Source organism: Panthera tigris, chromosome D1, assembly GCF_018350195.1.
Source record: "Panthera tigris isolate Pti1 chromosome D1, P.tigris_Pti1_mat1.1, whole genome shotgun sequence".
In the NCBI taxonomy this organism is placed as follows: Eukaryota; Metazoa; Chordata; class Mammalia; order Carnivora; family Felidae; genus Panthera; species Panthera tigris.
The window spans coordinates 3,820,312-3,839,057 of NC_056669.1; the positions used below are offsets into that span (position 1 = coordinate 3,820,312).

General features: G+C 40.1%; 1 pseudogene; it reads left to right on the forward strand.

Annotated features, from left to right (window-relative positions):
• Positions 1 to 7,454: 7,454 nt before the first annotated feature.
• On the forward strand, positions 7,455 to 15,074 carry LOC102948782 (annotated as a pseudogene).
• The last annotated feature ends 3,672 nt before the right edge of the window (positions 15,075 to 18,746 follow it).

Genomic DNA, 18,746 nt, shown 5'->3' on the forward strand with positions numbered 1-18,746 from the left:
TTATGTTTCACTCAAGAAAAATAGGTTAAGAAACCCTAGGCTGAAATCAGCCTGAAAAGAGTGTGGACTCAGCCAGCCAAGAGGTAGGATAAGGTGTAAGGAAGGCCAGCATATTCCAGATGGTCAGGAAGCCTGGGCTTCGGAAAAGAATGCACCGTGCTTTATGAACCTCTGTGAAATACTCCCTAACTTGAACACTCCCTAACATGATGATTTGAATTGTCTGGAACCAAAACACCTGTGCTCATTCATTCATCGACACATTCAGCTGGCCGCTCTGCTGGAGGATGGGGGCTGGGTGTGGATGGATTATTATTGTAGACGAGGTGATTCCTCTGTGTTTCTCACGTTCCAGAAATAGGAAAATACCATCCTAGAAATCACATATCATTCTAGAGATAAGGAAAGTGAATCCAACTCTTTATAGAAGTTTCTGCTAATGTGGCACTGATTTTATATCCAGCAGCCATTTTTCATTTATCATAACTCTTCATTTGATGTGCAGACATATGAAGTTTTTACTGAATGGTAGAGCTGTAAAATGTAATTTAATTAGGTTACTATAATGAAAATTATTCACGTGACATATACTCCGTGCAGTAATGGTGTAAGGTGAGGGTTGAAAGCTTCCTAACAGTGCCCCAAATAGGATGAATATTTTTATGTAGAAATTTAGAGAAAAACGTGGCATCTCTTAATTTGCCTGAAATCTTTCCTGTGCGTAGGGAAGCCTCAAATTAGGATAACAGTCCTGCGGCTATAGTAGAGCTCAGGTAGGGGTGGAGGTAATTTTAATCCTTGATGCCATTCATTGAGACTCAGACTTGAGTCTGTTTCCCTAGTAACGTAGAACTGCTTCACAATAAAACACCAAGGGGAGACTTTGATCAAATCAATGTGGAAGTAATTGCGGCCTCGAGCGCACTGCAGTGAAACCGAGGAAAAGTTCTTGTGTCTCATGCGTCGGGAACCCGGAGAGAATATGCACAGTCACCTCGGAAATGAGGGGACAGCACTGTGTGCATATGGTGCCGTTGCTGGTCATTCTTGGTGATGACCCCGGACGCTCATGACGATGCACGTGCAGGTGTGGTGGAAAGACTGCTCTCTGAACCACGGGCCCTCTCCCTGAGCACATGCCGGGATGATTCTTTGATTTTGCAGCTGCCACCACTATTCACAGAACATGCTGCCGTTTAAAGGGCATCCATTTAGATGGGAAGTCGGTCCCAAATCTTCACACAAAAGAGCCACCCAGTCTCTGAATATGCTGTGTCACTTCGGTCTGTCCGTGCCCACGTCTCCTAACTTCCTCCCGGCTGCAGTGTATTATTTGAGGGTATATACACAGCTTCGTCCCAGTACACTTGTCCTCATTTCTACTCTTGATTAATGCTGAAATCGTCAAGACTTATGTTTTCATGAATATCATTTCAACTCGGGGCACATAGTTTCTCTTGATGTAGCCGTTCCCTCGGGAAACCTTTCCTGAAGACCCTTTCCATGTGCTGCATGTGCAGGATGGACCGGGGAAAAGACCAGCAGCATCCCTTTGGGTGCTCCAAACTTGCTATTTGATTTTCGAGAGAACCTATGAGCAAGGTTGCTAGAATAACTCAGGAAATAAGCTGTGCTGCCTGGGACGAGATCGTATCACATGACCGTAATGACCTATGAGCATGACCATGACTTCAGGTATCATCCACCTTCTGGGTCATTTGGGAATGGACACAACATTGGTATCTGTTGCTCTTCTGGTTTTCAAGCAGTGTTTCGTTTTTCCTAAGCCACTCTACCAGAAGTAATATTATAACTTTTTCTTTATATTGACACTTTCGACTGTCTACCTCTTTTAGCTCCTGTATTTAAGTATACACTCCTTGAGGGCAAAATCTATGCTTATTCATCTCAGTTTTCCTTCCTAGAGATTGCACAGGACCCTAGCGTATATATCGTGGAGGCACAATAAAATTTCTTGCTGTTCCATGAGTATGGGAGTATGTTCCTTCTTTGATCCTGCAGAGCCTCTGCCCTTGCTAATCCTTCGGTTGGAAACACTTGTCCCATGGATATCCACACGATGCACTCCCTCAACCCTTCGCCCGGTTGGAACATCATCTCATCAGACAGGCTCATCATAACCACCCTAGTTACCTTAGAAATGGCACAGCTGTCCACCACAGCCCACACCTGGCATTCTTCGTACCCTGATTTATCATTCTTCATCACATTTTTCACCACCTGGCATATTAATCGTCTTCCATCACCAAAAGCTCTGTGAAGGCACAAGCTTTGTTTTATTCACTGTTTTATTCCCCATGCCTGGAACAGTGCCTAGGAGCTAGTGGGACACTCGATAAATGTTTGCTGAGTGAATGAATGGATGAATGTTGTAAATCCGTGCGTGTCATATACTGCCTAACAAAGCACGGAGATGTGATAGTTTATTATATGACGCTGGCGTTACGGGGGGAGTGCAGGGAGCTGCTTCTAGAAGCGTCCCTCTGAGATGATGATACAGCTCGCAGCGGCAGAAGCATTTTTGACAACCATCGACCTGAAGTGACGCATTAATTACATAACTGCAGACAAAGAAAGAGAAACGAATCCACTCATTTTTGGTATAACTCTTGAGCCTTAGGTAGGTTCCAGAATTTTCCCACACGGCCTTCCCCTTCTCTACTTAGTGAGACAGTTGCTTTGGCAATTGCAGGCTGATGCCAGGCACGTCTTGTGAAGCCAGAGTACATCACTCCTATTACTAGTTTCACCCCCTTGTGGCCCAATTACGTGCCTCCCTTTTAAGCCTCCCTGCCAGCAAAGGTATGCAAATCCCATGTGACAATTACTTAGATGCTGACAACTTTTCAATGGATACATTTACCTACATGTCCAGGTCAGGGCTGGGCTACCCTCCTTGACAACCTACCCCTAAAATCCAAGCATTCACGGTGACAAATCAGCTCTGTCCTCAAACTGTCCTCTTCTTTCAATTCCCACTGACATTAAATTAGTTTGGGCCCCCCTCACGTCTTGTGTAGACAAATGCATTAATTACCTCCTCACTGGCTTTCCTGCCTCTGGTCTGGCTCGTCTGCAGTGCATTCTCCTAACAACACAAAAATGTAAATCTATATCAGCGTCTCTGAAGATAAATCTTCAGAGCTAAGTCAAATTCTTGAGCCTGGCATGAGGCAACACGCATGAATAGACACCTGCTCATTTTCCAGCCTCCCAACTACCCCAGATCCCTTTGAGTTCCAGTCATTTTGAATTACCTAGAAAACCCCTGAAGCAGTTACATTCTGTGTTGACCCTGGACTTTGTGCATGTTATTCCCTACCCTTTGTAAAAGTCCTGTCCCACTTTTACTAGAGTTTATTCCCATTTCTGATTTCACATTGAAGACTGCCTTATCCAGAGATTTCCTAACCCCCTGAGACTGAATTAGGGATCTTTTACCCTGCACATTTTTCATAGTGTGCTCATCCCTAAGCGCTAAGGGCTGAGAACACGCAGTGTTGAAATGCTTTTCTTTTAAAAATAAATTTTTTAGGGATGCCTGGGTGGCTCAGTCAGTTAAGTGTCTGACTTTGGCTCAGATCATGGCCTCACGATTCGTGAGTTTGAGCCCCACGTCGGGCTCTGTGCCACAGCTCAGAGCCTGGAGCCTGCTTTGGATTCCATGTCTCCTCCTCTCTCTGCCCCTTTCTCGCTCTCTCTCTCAAAAATAAATAAACACCAAAAAAAAATTAAAAGTAAATTTTTAATGTTTTATTTATTTTTGAAAGAGATGGAGAGAGAGCAGGGGAGGGGCAGAGACAGGGAGACACAGAATCTGAAGGAGGCTCCAGGCTCCGAGCTGTCAGCACAGAGCCCAACGCGGGATTTGAACACACAAACCATGAGATCGTGACCTGAGCTGAAGTTGGATACTTAACTGACTCAGCCACCCAGATGCCCCTGAAATGCTTTTCTTACTTTCCTCTATACCCACTGGACTGCAAATATACCTTCTGAGCTTGACACAGTGCTAGGCACACAGTAAATGTTCAGCATTATGTGTTCAATGAGTTAGTTCTTAATCACAATGAAAGGGTGTTCATATGCATGGAGATAGTGCGGGATAAGTGTCCATATTTTATCTGCTTAGAAGTCACTTTTGGAAGTTCACAGATCCTTCAAGACAATTAGAGGCTTTACAATATGTACCTGTGTGATTTTAAAGTTAAGCGTTGATCTCAAGGCAGTATGTATCCATTCCATGTCCATCAAGAATTCCATTCCATTATTAAAGACAGTGTGTGTGTTCGTATGAATAGGAAATGAAGTTTATTTAAGGTATTGGCTGGTACTTCCAGCAGGTGTGAGCAAACAATTTTTAACCTCCTTGAATGCAATTAAATAGTGTGGGGAAATCATTGATTAAGATTGCACCTTCTCTTAGCCTCTTCCCCCTGAAAAGTGTTAATTGTTGGATGTGTGACAGCACCTGAAAATGAACAAATTAATAAGCATACTACACATTCTGACCTGATACTATGGAACTTAAAGATGACTTCCCCTAAAATTGGGGTATGACTTAAAACTATAAACTCTTGGGGCACCTGGTGGCTCAGTTGGTTAAGTACCTGACTTTGGCTCAGGTCATGATCTCATGGTTCATGAGATCAAGCCCCGCGTCAGGCTTTCTGCTGTCAGCCCAGAGCCTTCTTGAGATTCTCTCTCTCCTTCTCTCTCTGCCCCTCCCCACTTGTATGTGTGCGTGCTCTTTCTCTCTCTGTCAATAAATAAATAAATAAATAAATACACACATAAACAAATTTTAAAAAACTACACATTTTCTTATTTATATTTTTGCTGAAAAGTAAATACTTGAGCACAGATATATATTAATTTTTACATAGCCACTTAACATTCTTATGTGAATACTCTTTCTACTCATTGGAGAAAAGTTAACTTATCATTACACCTTCAAAGATAAACTACAAGTTCCAATTAATTAAATAGAAAATAAATGGAAAATAGAATTGAATATCCAAATACTGAGATGAATCTGGAGCACTCCAAGAAAATACAAAGATAAATGGATAAATATAATTGTAAGATAATTTTATTTTACTTATTTTTTAGAATATGTTTTTAATGTTTATTTATGTTTGAGAGAGACAGAGAGAGAGACAGTGCTTGAGTGAGGAAGGGGCAGAGAGAGAGGGAGACACAGAATCTAAAGCAGGCTCCAGGCTCCGAGCTGTCAGCACAGAGCCCCACATGGGGCTCGAATCCATGAGCCGGGAGATCATGACCTGAGCCAAAGTCACTCAACCGACTGAGTCCCCCAGGAGCCCCAGATAATTTTAAATGCATGTGTATATATACTTACAAAACCAAACGAAAATAATAGTGATCATAAAGATAATAGGAAAAGCAAAGAATGAGGAAAATGTAAAACTAATGGCTGGTGGAAAGGGAATGGAAAAAAAACTCATACATAAAATAGTTTTTAGGTATTAACAAATCGCAGTACTAAGAATATATAACACATATAGTGTTTTCTAACAGTGAGAGATAATTGACATACAGCCTTGTGTATTGTAGGGTGTGACCCATGTTGGTTTGATACACTCCTATATTGCAGTATTATTACCACCATAGCACTCACTACGACCTCTGTCATGTCTCATCATTACCATTTCCTTTTTATGATGGGAACAACTACTTAAAGTCTCTTAGCAGCTTTGAAATGTACAATAATAAATTGTTTATAATCCCCATTCTCTGCCTTGTGTCTCTAGGAATTACGTATCTACTGGTTGCAAGTTTATATCCTTAAACAACACTCCCCCAATTTTTCCACCCTCAACTCCCTTGTAACCACCATTCTATTTTCTGTTTTTATGAGTTTGTTTGTTTACTTGTTTAGATTGCATATATATATGTGATATCATACAGTATTTGTCTTTCTCTGACTAGTCTCGTTCAGCATAATCCTTTTTAAGTCTGTCCATGATGTTGCAATGGTAGAATTTCTTTCTTCTTCATGACTGAATATTATTTCACTATATGTATATACCACATCTTCTTTATCCATTTATCTGTTGATGGATACTTTGGTTGTTTCCATATCTTAGATATTATGAATAATGCTGCAAAACTATGGGAGTGTACACATCTCTTCTTTGTCCTGTTTTCATTTCCTTTCCATATATAGGCATACCTCGGAGGTATTGTGGGTTCATTTCCAGACCACCACGATAAAGCAAGTCAAATAAATATTTTGGTTTCCCAATACATATAAAAGTTATGTTTATGCTATACTGTAGTCTATTGAGTGTGCAATAGCATTATGTCTAAAAAGCAATGTGCATATCTTAATTTTAAAAGACTTTTATTCCTAAAAATTGCTAACCACCATCTTAGCTTTCCATGAGTGAGAATCTTTTTGCTGGTGGAGGGTCTTGCCTGATGTTGAGGACTGCTGACCCTTCAGGGTGGTGCTGCTGAAGGCTGAGGTGGCCGTGGAAATTTCTTGAAATAAGACAGCAGTGAAGCTTGCCCCATTGATTGGCGGTTCCTTTTATGAACATTTCTCTATAGAATGCAAGTCTGTTTGATATATTTTACCCACAGCAGAACTTCTTTCAGAATTAATCTCTCTTCTCAACTTCTGCTGCTGTTTCATCAACTTAGTTAATGTCATATTCTAAATCATTGGTTGTCATCTCAACAGTCTTCACAGCATCCTCACCAGTAGATTCCATCTCAGGAAGCCACTTGCTTTGCTTGCCCATAAGAAGCAATGCCTCGTCTGCTGACGTTTTATCACGAGATTGAAGCAATTCAGTCACATCTTGAGGCCCCACTTCTCATTCTCCTTTTCTTGCTGTTCCCACCACATCTGCAGTGACTTCCTCCACGTAAGTCTTGAATCCCTCCAAGTCGTCCATGAGGGTTGGAATCCACTTCTTCCAAACTCATGTTAATGTTGACATTTTGACCATGAAACATGAATGTTTTTATTGACATCAAGACAAGTGAATCCTTTCCAGAACGTTTTCTATTTACATTGCCCAGACACATCAGAGGAATCACTGTCTATGGCAACTATAGCCTTACAAAATGTATTTCTTAAACAACAGAACTTGAAAGTTGAAATTACTTCTCGACCCATGGGCTGCAGAATGGGTGTTGTGTTAGCATGTATGAAAACCACATTAATGTCATTGGACATCTCCATCAAAGCTCTTGGGTGACCAGGTGCATTGTCAATCAGCAATAACATTTTGAAAGGGGTCTTTTCTGAGTACTGGGTCCTAATAATGGGCTTAAAATATTCAGTAAATGATGTTGTAAACAAATGTGCTGTCATCCATGCTTTGTGGCTCCATTTATAGGAGAGAGGCACAGTAGACTGAGCATTATCCTGGAGGGGACTAGAATTTTCAGAGTGGAACATGACCATAGGCTTCAACACTGAGTCACCAGCTGCATTAACCCTTAACAAGAGAGTCAGCCTGTCCTGTGAAGCTCTGAGGCCAGGCATTGACTTCTCTCTAGGTAGGAGAGTTCTAGAAGGCATCTTCTCCTTAGAGAAGGCTGTTCCATCTACATCAAAACTCTTTTGTCTAGCGTAGTCCCCTTCATTAGTTCCCTTAGCTGGGCCTTTTGAATAACAACTCACCGTAGGCTCTACATCAGCATTTGCTGCTTCACCTGCACTTCTATGTTGCAAAGATGGCTTCTTTCCTTAAACCTCACGAACCAGCCTCTGCTCACTTCACACTTTTCTTCTGCAGCTTCTTCTCTCTCGGTCCTCACGTAACTGAAGAGCGTTAGGGCCTTGCTCTGGATTAGGCTTTGGCTGAAGGGAATGTTGTGGCTGGTTCTTCTTCTATCCAGACCACTAGAACTTTCTCCATATCAGTAAGAAGGCTGATTTTTTTTTAATCATTTCTGTGTTCATTGAAGTAGCACTTTTCATTTTCTTCAAGAACTTTCTCTTGTTCTTCACAACCTGGCTAACTGTGTGGCACTAGAGGCCTAGCTTTTGGCCCATCTTGGCTTTCTGTATGCCCCCCTCCCTGAGCATAATCGTCTCTAGCTTCTGATTGAACGTGAGAAATGTGATTCTTCCTTGCACTTGAACACTTAGATGCCACTGTAGGGTTAACTGGCCTAATTTCAATATTGCTATGTCTCAGGAATAGGGAGGCCTGAGGAGAGAGAGAGAGAAATGAGGGAATGGGTACAGCAATCAACACGAGCGTCAAGGAGCCAGGACCAACGTTAAAGGGGTTTCCATGGTTTTTTTCTAGGAGTTTTACAGTATCAGATCTTATGTTTATATCTCTAACCCATTTTGAGAAAATTTTTCAGTGTGGTATAATATCAGGGTTCAATTTAAAGCTTTTCCATGTGGTTATGAGTTTTCCCAGCACCATTTGTTATAGAGATTATCCTCTCCCCATTGAGTGTTCCTGCCTTCCTTGTCAAATACTAGTTGACAATAGATGTAGGAGTTTATTTCTGGGCTCTTGATTCTGTTCCATTGGCCTATGGTATGAAATCGACAAGTGTGGTGCCTCCAGCTTTGTTATTTCTCATGATTGTTTTGGCTCTTTGGGGTCTTTTGTGGATTCATACAAATTTTAGGAGAGTTTTCTTTCTTTTCCTATGGAAAATCCCATTGGACTTTTGATAGAAATTGCATGGAACCTACAGATGTCTTTGAGTACTATGTGCCTTTTAACAACATTATTTTTTCTGATCCACATCACAGGGTATTTTTCCATTTATTTGTGTCTTCTTCAAGTCATGTTGTTTTCATTATACACCTCTTTCCTGACATTGGTTAAATTTATTCCTAAATATTTTATTGTTTTTGAGGCTGTTGTGAATGTCATAGTTTCTTAATTTCTTTTTCAGATGTTTTGTTATTATTGTATAATTGTTAGTGCTCCTGATTTCTGTATGTTTATTTCATACATGATACTGATTCATTTATATTGATTGTTTAATAGGAATTATTTTGTAGGTTATAATCTCTTAATATATGGCTGCTTTTAGGATTCTCTCTGTATCTTTGGTTATTGGCAGTTTCGTTATCATGTGTCTTAGGGAAGGTTGTTTGCGTTGAGATAATAAGGTGATCTATTAGCTTTACGAAGTTGGATGCCCGATTCTGTCCCAAGGCTTGGGAGGTTGTGAGATATTATTTCTTTAAATAAATGTTCAGCCTCCTTTACCCTCTCTTGTTCTGGATCCCTGATTACCCTAATATTTGTTCTTTTTTTAAATTTTTTTTTCCAATGTTTATTTTTGAGAGAGACAGCGCGTGCAGAGGAGGGGCAGAGAGAGAGGGAGACACAGAATCTGAAGCAGCCTCCAGGCTCTGAGCTGTCAGCACAGAGCCTGATGTGGGGCTCGAACTCACAAACCTGAGTTTGAGAGATCATGACCTGAGCCGAAGTCAGACGCCTAACCGACTGAGCCACCCAGGCGCCCCAATATTTGTTCTTTTGATGAAATCCCATAGATCACATAGATATTCTCTTTTCTACATTATTCTTTGTTCTCCTCTAAATGATTTATTTACAAACTCCTACCCTCCGAGTTGCCTCTTCTGTCTTCCAGTTGTTATGCTCACTGCAGATGCATTTTTAATTTCATTCATTGCATTCTTCAGCTCCAGAATTTCTGCTTTTTTTTTTTTTTTTTGCAATTTTGTTGAATTGCCTTTCTGAGTTTCCTTGTAGCTCACTGAGTTTTTCAAAAACAACTATTCTGAATTCTTTTTTTTAATTTTTAATGTTTGTTTTTGAGAGAGAGAGAGACAGAGACAGAGACAGAGACAGAGTGTGAGTAGGAGAGGGGCAGAGAGAGAGGGAGACACAGAATCTGAAGCAGACTCCAGGCTCTGAGCTGTCAGCACAGAGCTCAATGTGGGGCTTGAACCCACAAGCCGTGAGATCATGACCTGAGCCAAAGTTGGGTGCTCTACCTACTCAGCCACCCAGGCACCCCAGCTATTTTGAATTCTTTACCAGCTAGTTCATAAAATGTCATTACGTTGAGCTCAGTTATTGAAGAATTATTATTATCTTTTGATGATAACATGCCTTCTTGGTTTTTCATGTTTCTTGTATTTTTAACACTGCTGCCTTTGCATCTGAAGTAGCAAAATTCTCTCCTAGTTGCCTCTAGGTAGGGAGGGGTATTCTGTTCAATGGTGCTGTTATTACCTGGGGTTTTCAGTCTTTGTAAGGGTAATTCCACTCTTCTTGCTCCCTCTTGTGGCACAGTTCTTTTTTTTTTTTTAAGTTTATTTATTTATTTTGAGAGAGAGACAATGAGTAGGGAAGGGGCAAAGAGAGAGGGAGAGAGAGAATCCCAAACAGGCTTCACACTGTCAGTGCAGAGCCCAACATGGGGCTCGAAATCACGAACCATGAGATCATGACCCAAGCCAAAATCACGAGTCAGAGGCTTAACTGACTGAACCACCCTGGCGCCCCTGGCAGAATTCTAAATTAGTTTTTATGTCTTTTATGTCTTTTTATGTATTCTCCCACCTAGCTACTAGAAAGCTCTCTGTAATTTTCCAGAAGGTGGCACTGTAGCTCAAATTTGTGATTTCTCCGTTGCCCACAGACCCTGGCCTGCTTTGGGCCTCTCAGCTGCTGTACTTAAGGGCACACCCAAAGAGCCTACTCAGTGTGTGATTAACAATTGGGGCATTGAGGGTGCCTGCACACCAGGTAGAGAGACCCTCAGGTGAGGGACATCCAGGGGCTCATGGGAGGGCTTCCGCCTGAAGTCCTGAAGAAGCAGGAACTGCATCCCCTCCATGCTCATTCATACTCTTACCTGCCTCTTTGCAGATCTCCTCCCTTCCCCCAGTCACAGAGGTCCTGTCTCAGTTTTCCGGGTGCTGCTGGAGAGAATGGGCAGTCACTCACCACTCTCCTTTTCTTCCCTAGAAGGGGTCACCATCACCTGATAGTACAGTTCCATGCATTGTTGCTGTGTGTGGGGGGGGGGGGGAGGGGGGGTGGTTCTTTTTACTATTTCCACAGCATCCACACTCACATATACGTGTTTTCTTCCAAATGCATGAGAAGCCAGACTTCTGGGATTCCTCTCTCAACCGTGGCCGCCCACGTCTTCACTCTCCAGGTTTCTTTCCTGACCTTGACTGGAGGGGCTGGGGCAGGTGCTCTGCTCTTCAAGCTCTATAGCCTGAGAGGGGAGGGGGCAAAGGCCCCATAGAAAGAAAAGTGGCCAGTGTAGTTAAAGCCCACAAAGTGGCCATCTGTGAGGGCCAGAAGATGGGGGACTGGGTGGGCCTAATTAGGAATTCGGTCTTCATCTTAATAAATGCAGAAGCTTTTCAAAATCTTTGAAAGAAAATGAACAAATTTACATTTTTTAGAGATAACTCTGGATCCAATGTAGAGAGAGCCTTGGAGGAGGACATGGGTATTTGCTGAGTTTCTCAAGCAGCCTAAGAAAGATGTGGATAAGTGGGGGGAAAAAACCCTATAACAACTCCAACAAAGAAGATGAAGTATTTAAGTGATAAGAAACTTCATGAAGAAAATTTTAAAACAAAACAGAAAGACACAGAAGAGGACTTGAACAGGTGGACAGACATCTCCTTTTCTTGTATTAGATTATGCAATGTTATAAAAATTTCAGTTCTTCCTAAATTAATTTATAAACGTAACTCAGTCCTTATCAAAACACGAGCAGTTGGGGTGTGTGTGTGTGTGTGTGTGTGTGTGTGTGTGGTATAAGACAAACTGATAATCAAGTTCATATGGAAAAACATTTAAGAAGAAGCAGGAAAACACTGAAAAAGAAAATCTATGAGAAGCTATGAGCCCCTCCCCTTCCCCTGGATATAAAGGTATAAAGGTGTACTTCAAAGTACCCATAATTAAATTAGTGTGGCACTGACACATAAGCAGACAGTGAGGCCAGGGGAACAGAGTAGAAAACCCAGAAATAGATCTAAGTATGTAAGGAACATATTCTATGATACAGCTACTCTCTTTGGGTTATTACTGGGACACAGATGGACTTTTTTTTTTAATGTTTACTTATTTTTGAGAGAGAGAGAGAAAGAGAGAGAGAGAGAGAGAATGAGCAGGGGAGGGGCAGAGAAAGAGGGAGACACAGATCTCAAAGCAGGCTCCACGCTATGCACTGTTAGCACAGAGTCTGATGCAGCACTTGAACTCAAGAACTGCAAGATCATGACCTGAGCTCAAGTCGGAGGCTTAACCAGCTGAGCCAACCACGCACCCCAGATGGACTTTTTAACTAATGGTTGTAGAACATCTGAGTAACCATTTGGAAAAAAAATTTTTGATACAGTTCTTGTAAGATATACCAGAGTAAACTCCAGAGGTCAAGAATTTAAACATAAAAAATGAAAACATATAAGAACTAGAAGAACACAGGGATGAATGTCTTCACAATATCATAGATAATTGATAAACTAGAAGAAAATATTTGTAGCATGTAACACAAAGAGCTAATAATCTCAATATATTAAGAACTCTTAAAATAAAAGAAACTGAAAACCAATGGAAAGTATGAAATAGACATCAGCACAAACTCACACATATTAAAAAGATAAAAATGGCCCTTAAGTATACATATCTTTTCAAGTTCAAACATACTTAGAAAAATACAAATTAAAATAATGTCATTTCTCAGTGATCAGATGGGTAAAAATTAAAAAGTATGACAACATATCCTCTTGGTGAGGCTGTGGCTAAACAGGGAGTGTCCTATATTATTAGTGAGAATGCAAACAGGCACAGTCCTTCTGGTGGAAGTTTAATAACAGAACTTCATATGTGTGTATGGTTTGATCAAGCAATCCCACTACTAGGAATCTGTTCTGAAAGGTACTCCTCGAATACTATATTTACACAAGGTTCTTCCCTGCAGGGTTATTTGATTTGTTTCATATCAGAAGCAATTAAATTGCCCATACACAGGATAGTGTTCGATTAAAGTATGATGCATCCACACAGTAGAGTACCAAGAAACTGAAAAAGAATGAAGACCTGAGTGAAATAATATGGGGACATTTCCAAGACTTATTGTTAACATTCAAAACAAAAATATGCATGGTGCATGCAGATTGCCAGGCCTGGGCCACCAGGAAAGGGATGGAAGCCACTGGGTGACACAGATGGTGACATAGCTCAGAGAGGGGGCACGGATTGATTGCTCTGTGTGCTGAGCACTGCCTCCCTTGCCTCTTCAGGTGCACGCCCACAGCCTCACCAGGTGAGGCCACTGTGCAGGCAATGGTTCCTCATCTCACTCAGGCTTATGCCAAAGATGTAAAATTTGGTGCAGGTATCTGAGCCTTAATGCTTTGAGCTGATGCTGGAGTGATGATTAGTGAGTGAGTTTGTTTGAGCTGATGCTGGAGTGATTATTAGTGAGTGAGTAGTCCCAGAGTATCAGTCTCAATTGACTTAAAGGATAAAGATAACAATGTGTGGACTTGACTTGTTCAAGATGTTGCCACTAACACAAAGGAAAAGACCGGAGATCCCCCACCACTGCTACCACATCAGTATCCTCTCTTGCTAAGGAAGGCTTGGAGGTTTGCCAAGGTGCTAATCTAGTGGAAATTAGGAAAGGTGTGGTGTTAGCTGTAGATGCTGTGATTGATGAATTTAAGAAGCAGTTCAAACCTGTGTTGAGCCCCAGAGAAATCACTTAGGTTGCTATTATTTCTGCAAACCAAGAAATGAGCAATATCATTTCTTATACAGTGAAAAAGATTCAAAGGAAGGATGTAAAGACACCAAAAGATGGGAAACACTGAATAATGAATTATAAATTACTGGATTGCAGTTTGATTATGTTTCTTCATACTTAGTATACATCAGAAGCTCAGAAATGTGAATGCCTGTGTTCTATTGGGTGAAAAGAAAATGTCTGGTGTCTACTCCATTATATCTGCAGTTGAAATTGTCAATGCTTATTGTAAGCCCTTCATAATAATTACTGAAGATGTTAATGGAGAAGCTCTAAATACACCCATTTTGAATAGTCTAAAACTTGGTTTTCAGATTATAGCAGTCTGGTGACAATGGAAAAACCTACTTAGACACATGGCTATTGATGCTGGTGGTTCAGTGTTCAGAGAAGAAAGGTTGACCCTAAATCTTGATGATGCTCAGTCACACACTTAGGAAAAGTTGGATAGAGATGTTGTTGTGACCAAAAATTAGCCAGTGTGCTCGAAGGGAAAAGATAACAGACTCAAATTGAAAAATTTATTCAAGAAATCATTGAGCAGTTACATATCATAACTGGTAATTATGAAAAGGAAAAATTGAATGAATATCTTGAAAAACTTCCAGATCGAGTAGCTCTGCTGCAGGTTGGTGGGACAAGTGATGTGGAAGTGAATGAAAAGAAAGACCTGCACATGCCCTCAATACTACATGTAAGCTGTTGAAGAAGGCGTTGTTCTGGGAGGGGGTTGTGTTATTCTTCAGTGCATTCCAGCCTGAGACTTGCTAATTCCAGCAAATGAAGATATTTTCAATGATATAGAAATTACTAAAAGAACACTCAAAATTCTTGCAAACAGGGTGTGTGGGTGGCTCAGTCAGTTAAGTGTCCAACTCTTGATTTCAGCTCAGGTCATGATGTCATGGTTCGTGGGATACAGCCATGCATCGGGCTCTGCTTTGACAGCATGGAGCCTGCTTGGGATTCTGTCTCTCTGTCTCTCTCTGTATCTCTCTGTCTCTCTGTCTCTCTCAAAATAAACAAAGAAATAAACGTTTAAAAATATGCTTACAAAGGTCATTACTAAGAAAGTAGCTGTTGTAGGATCATTGATAGTTGAGATAATTATGCTAAGTTTCTCAAAAGTTGGTTCTGATACTCTGCTTGGAGATTTTGTGAATGTGATGGAGAAATGAATCATTGATCCAACCAAGTTAATAAGAACTGTTTTATCGGGTGCTGAAGAGAAGGACCATGGAACAGGTGGAATGGTCAGGGAGGATATGTTCTACTTTCTAGAATAGTGCTTCACCATTACTAATAAACTATGACAGGGTGCTTGAGGCAATGTTTCTCACCAGTAATTTTAGAGAAGTCAGTTAAAGAAGTTGAAAAGGCTGGCTAATGTTAAGAAATTCAATATACCCATAGTTACTAGCTTCATTTAACAATATAGAATGCTCTATCACTGACATTGTCCATGCCTACAGATAATTTATTTTGTATTGTTAAATACAAGGCTATTTGTATATTCACCAAAAAAAAAAAAAATGAACAAACAAGAAATACACTGTGAAGGTGTCTATAATGTGCTATTCTTTATGTAATGAAAAAAGAGGAATGAGAAAATACACATTTATCCACTAATGTCTTCAAAAGAAATATAGAAAAATAAACCAGAAACTAATGAGATCGGTTGCCAACATAAGTTGGGTAGGAGTGGCAGTTCAAGAATGTGAACAGAATGAAACTTCTCTTAGTTTTCTGTATAGCACTTTTAGGACATACCCCAAAACATAAATAAATAAAACCGACCAGGATGTAGGGGAACCCAAAATAGAATACAAAAAAATAACAAATTTACCTAACGGTGTTATAAATGAATGACATAACTATATCGAAGGGGGTAGAGAAGACACTAATTAAGTGATGTGAGGGACAATATTTTGATTGCATACCATATGCAAATATATCCCCCACCACATACACTATATTGTATAAATTTGTTTTTAACAAACGTATTGACTAGAGATTCTGAAATACTATGTGCATACTAAGATTTAGCAGATAGATAAATATATTGTAGGTAATAAGAGTCGGGTTACAAATAAGAAAAGGGGAAATGCTAGAAAGAGCCCTAAAATTGGAGGTGTAAGTATGAACCCATGGCTTTAATATATATACAGAACCTTAGGTATAGAAATAATTATAATATGTATGTGTGTGTTGAGTGTCCATACATGTGTTTCCTAGCTCTGTCTACTGAGAGGATCTGGAGGCAAGAACATTCCAGGGGCAATGAAGACACCTGGCATCCAGATCTTAATTCCTGAATAGCATTCTACAATTAAAGGACAATGACTTTTAGAAACATGGGTGATTACAGGGGCACCTGGGTGGCTCAGTCGGTTAAGCGTCTGACTTCAGCTCAGGTCATGATCTCGTGATTCGTGAGTTCAAGCCCCGCATCAGGCTCTGTGCTGACAGCTCAGAGTCTGGAGCCTGCTTTGGATTCTGTGTAACCCTCTCTCTCCGCCCCTCCCCCACTCATGCTCGGTCTCTCTCTGTCTCTCAAAAAATAAATAAACATTAAAAAAAAGAAAAATGGATGGTTACAGGGCTAAAACAGAGAAAATATAGGATGAGGCAAGATCATCTTGTATCAGAAAGCAAGGAAATGTTTATAAAATGATTGGGTAAAGCATGAGGCAAAGGATTCAGTAGCCAACTTACAGAAGCTACCAATGGCCAAAATCTGGGACAATGTGAACAAAACAACAAAGAACAAGTAATGGTCATAAGGTTAGACAACCAAAGAATAAGTAAATATCCATGAGTCCCAAATGATGTCACCAGTAAAGAATTGAATAAATAAGTAAATAGGGGAGAAGAGACAGCCCTTGTCTACAATATAGTTGCAATGAATAATGTAGAAGAAAGGATGCAAACAGAAAATCACGGGTAAGCAAACAATACGGTAATTGTTGCAGGAAAGAATTATTGATGGATGCTAAAACTAATAGGTGAAGCTATGATAAGAAACAGGATATCTGAGTTGTCTCTAAGTATTTCTCCACAAAATACTTCTTAATAATTGAGGGGGGGGAAATGTAACTTGCCCCTGGAGAAATCTGGTGGACACCATCTTATCCCAGTGACTGAAGTTGACATCACCAGTTATTAAGACCTGCCAGCATCATGTACCTCTACCCTGTGGAAGGCACAAGGGTACAGCATTTCTTCTGTGGTATTTCTGCCACATGTGACAACATCAGACCCTGAAATTAGGAAGCATTGTCAAAGACACAGTGAGGGACAGAAAAGGACAGCTGTTGAGGATGCTTTGGGTTACGATACCAACAGTGGAGGTAGAGGTGAAAGAAATGAACTGTAAGAAAAATAGCAAGTCAACAAAACTTGATAAAACAGTATTTAAGGTGGTGTATTCTAAAAAAATTTTTTTAATGTTTTATTTATTTTTGAAACAGAGAGAGACAGAGCATGAACGGGGGAGGGTCAGAGAGAGGGAGACACAGAATCTGAAGCAGGCTTCAGGCTCTGAGCTGTCAGCACAGAGCCCGATGCGGGACTCAAACTCACAGACCATGAGATCATGACCTGAGCCTAGGACACTTAACGAACTGAGCCACCCAAGCGCCCCTAGGTGGTGTATTCTAGAGAGTGAAGGAGATTTAAAGAAAGTCACCCATGGTAATGACTTACAATCCTATTTAGGCATGTGCTTTGTAACTCTGTGGGATTTTTAACAAAGTTTCCGGAGATATGAATTGTAAATGACATCTTTTTGACTAATTAGGCCTTTTTATTTGGTATGTTAAGTTGCTTGGGAAGCACTGTCAAGCAAATAATGATAAGCTTTAGGTTATGTTGTTTGGGTAGATGCTGTAGCTGTTCTAGAAATCCTATGAAATTCCTCAAGTTTTAATATGTTCTGGTGTGGAGTCATCACTTGACATTCTAATTATTACAGTGTTATGTGTCACAGAAAAAGAGATAAAAGAAAGACACCCCAATTTGTGGGCTGCACAACAGGTGGATAATCTTGCCATTTATTAACCAGAGCAGGAGACCAAGTTTTAGTGAGAATCATCCTCTGACTTGGAAAGACTGTTGATTTATTAATACTTCCCTCTAAAACATATAGCACATCTTTACCGATGATGTATTTTATTTATTTTATTTTGTACTTTATCTTATCTTATCTTATCTTATTTTATTTTATTTTATTTTATTTTATTTTATTTTATTGTTTATCAGATGTATCCACGGGGAAGCTAGTTTTTGACTGACAAATTTCACACTGGCAGGCCAGCTCACTTTGGAATACTTACCTTCATGAGATGTGGGACCAATAGATAAGCAGTCCTGTTCTCCCTGGTTTACTCTTGGTAGTAAATTCTTGCTCTTTGTAGCTTTAGGGATTTGTAGGAGGCAGTGCTGGCCTTGGTTATGTCATAGACAAGACCTGTAAAATGAGTTGTGGCTCAGAGTACTAATATCAGAAAAATCTCTGACCCCTGAGCCCACTACGTCAAAAAGTTTTCTATTTGAAACTGGCAAAAGGAATGTGGAACAATATAAAAATACTCCAAAGGAAACATTTTGAAATTTTGAAAAAAGTCATGAATGATTAAACTGTATAAATCAGGAAATATTTTATGGCTTTACAAGAAAGCTTTTCTAATCACGCTTTTTAATGCTTTTATTTTCTATAATAAGAAAAGCATAATCATAGCAAAGATACACCATTGTAGTAGATAAAGCAGAAATAGAGTTTTATTCCAGTTAGGATGCTTTTGCTGAAGTCTGATTCTTTAATATTTGGGTTCGGGAAATAACGGGCAAAATTATGAAGAGGTCCATTTACATCTTATTTCTCAAAGTTTACACTTAATTATAATGTCATTTTGGGAGATAATTAAAACCAAATTCATCATGTCAGCTAATCTAAAGTT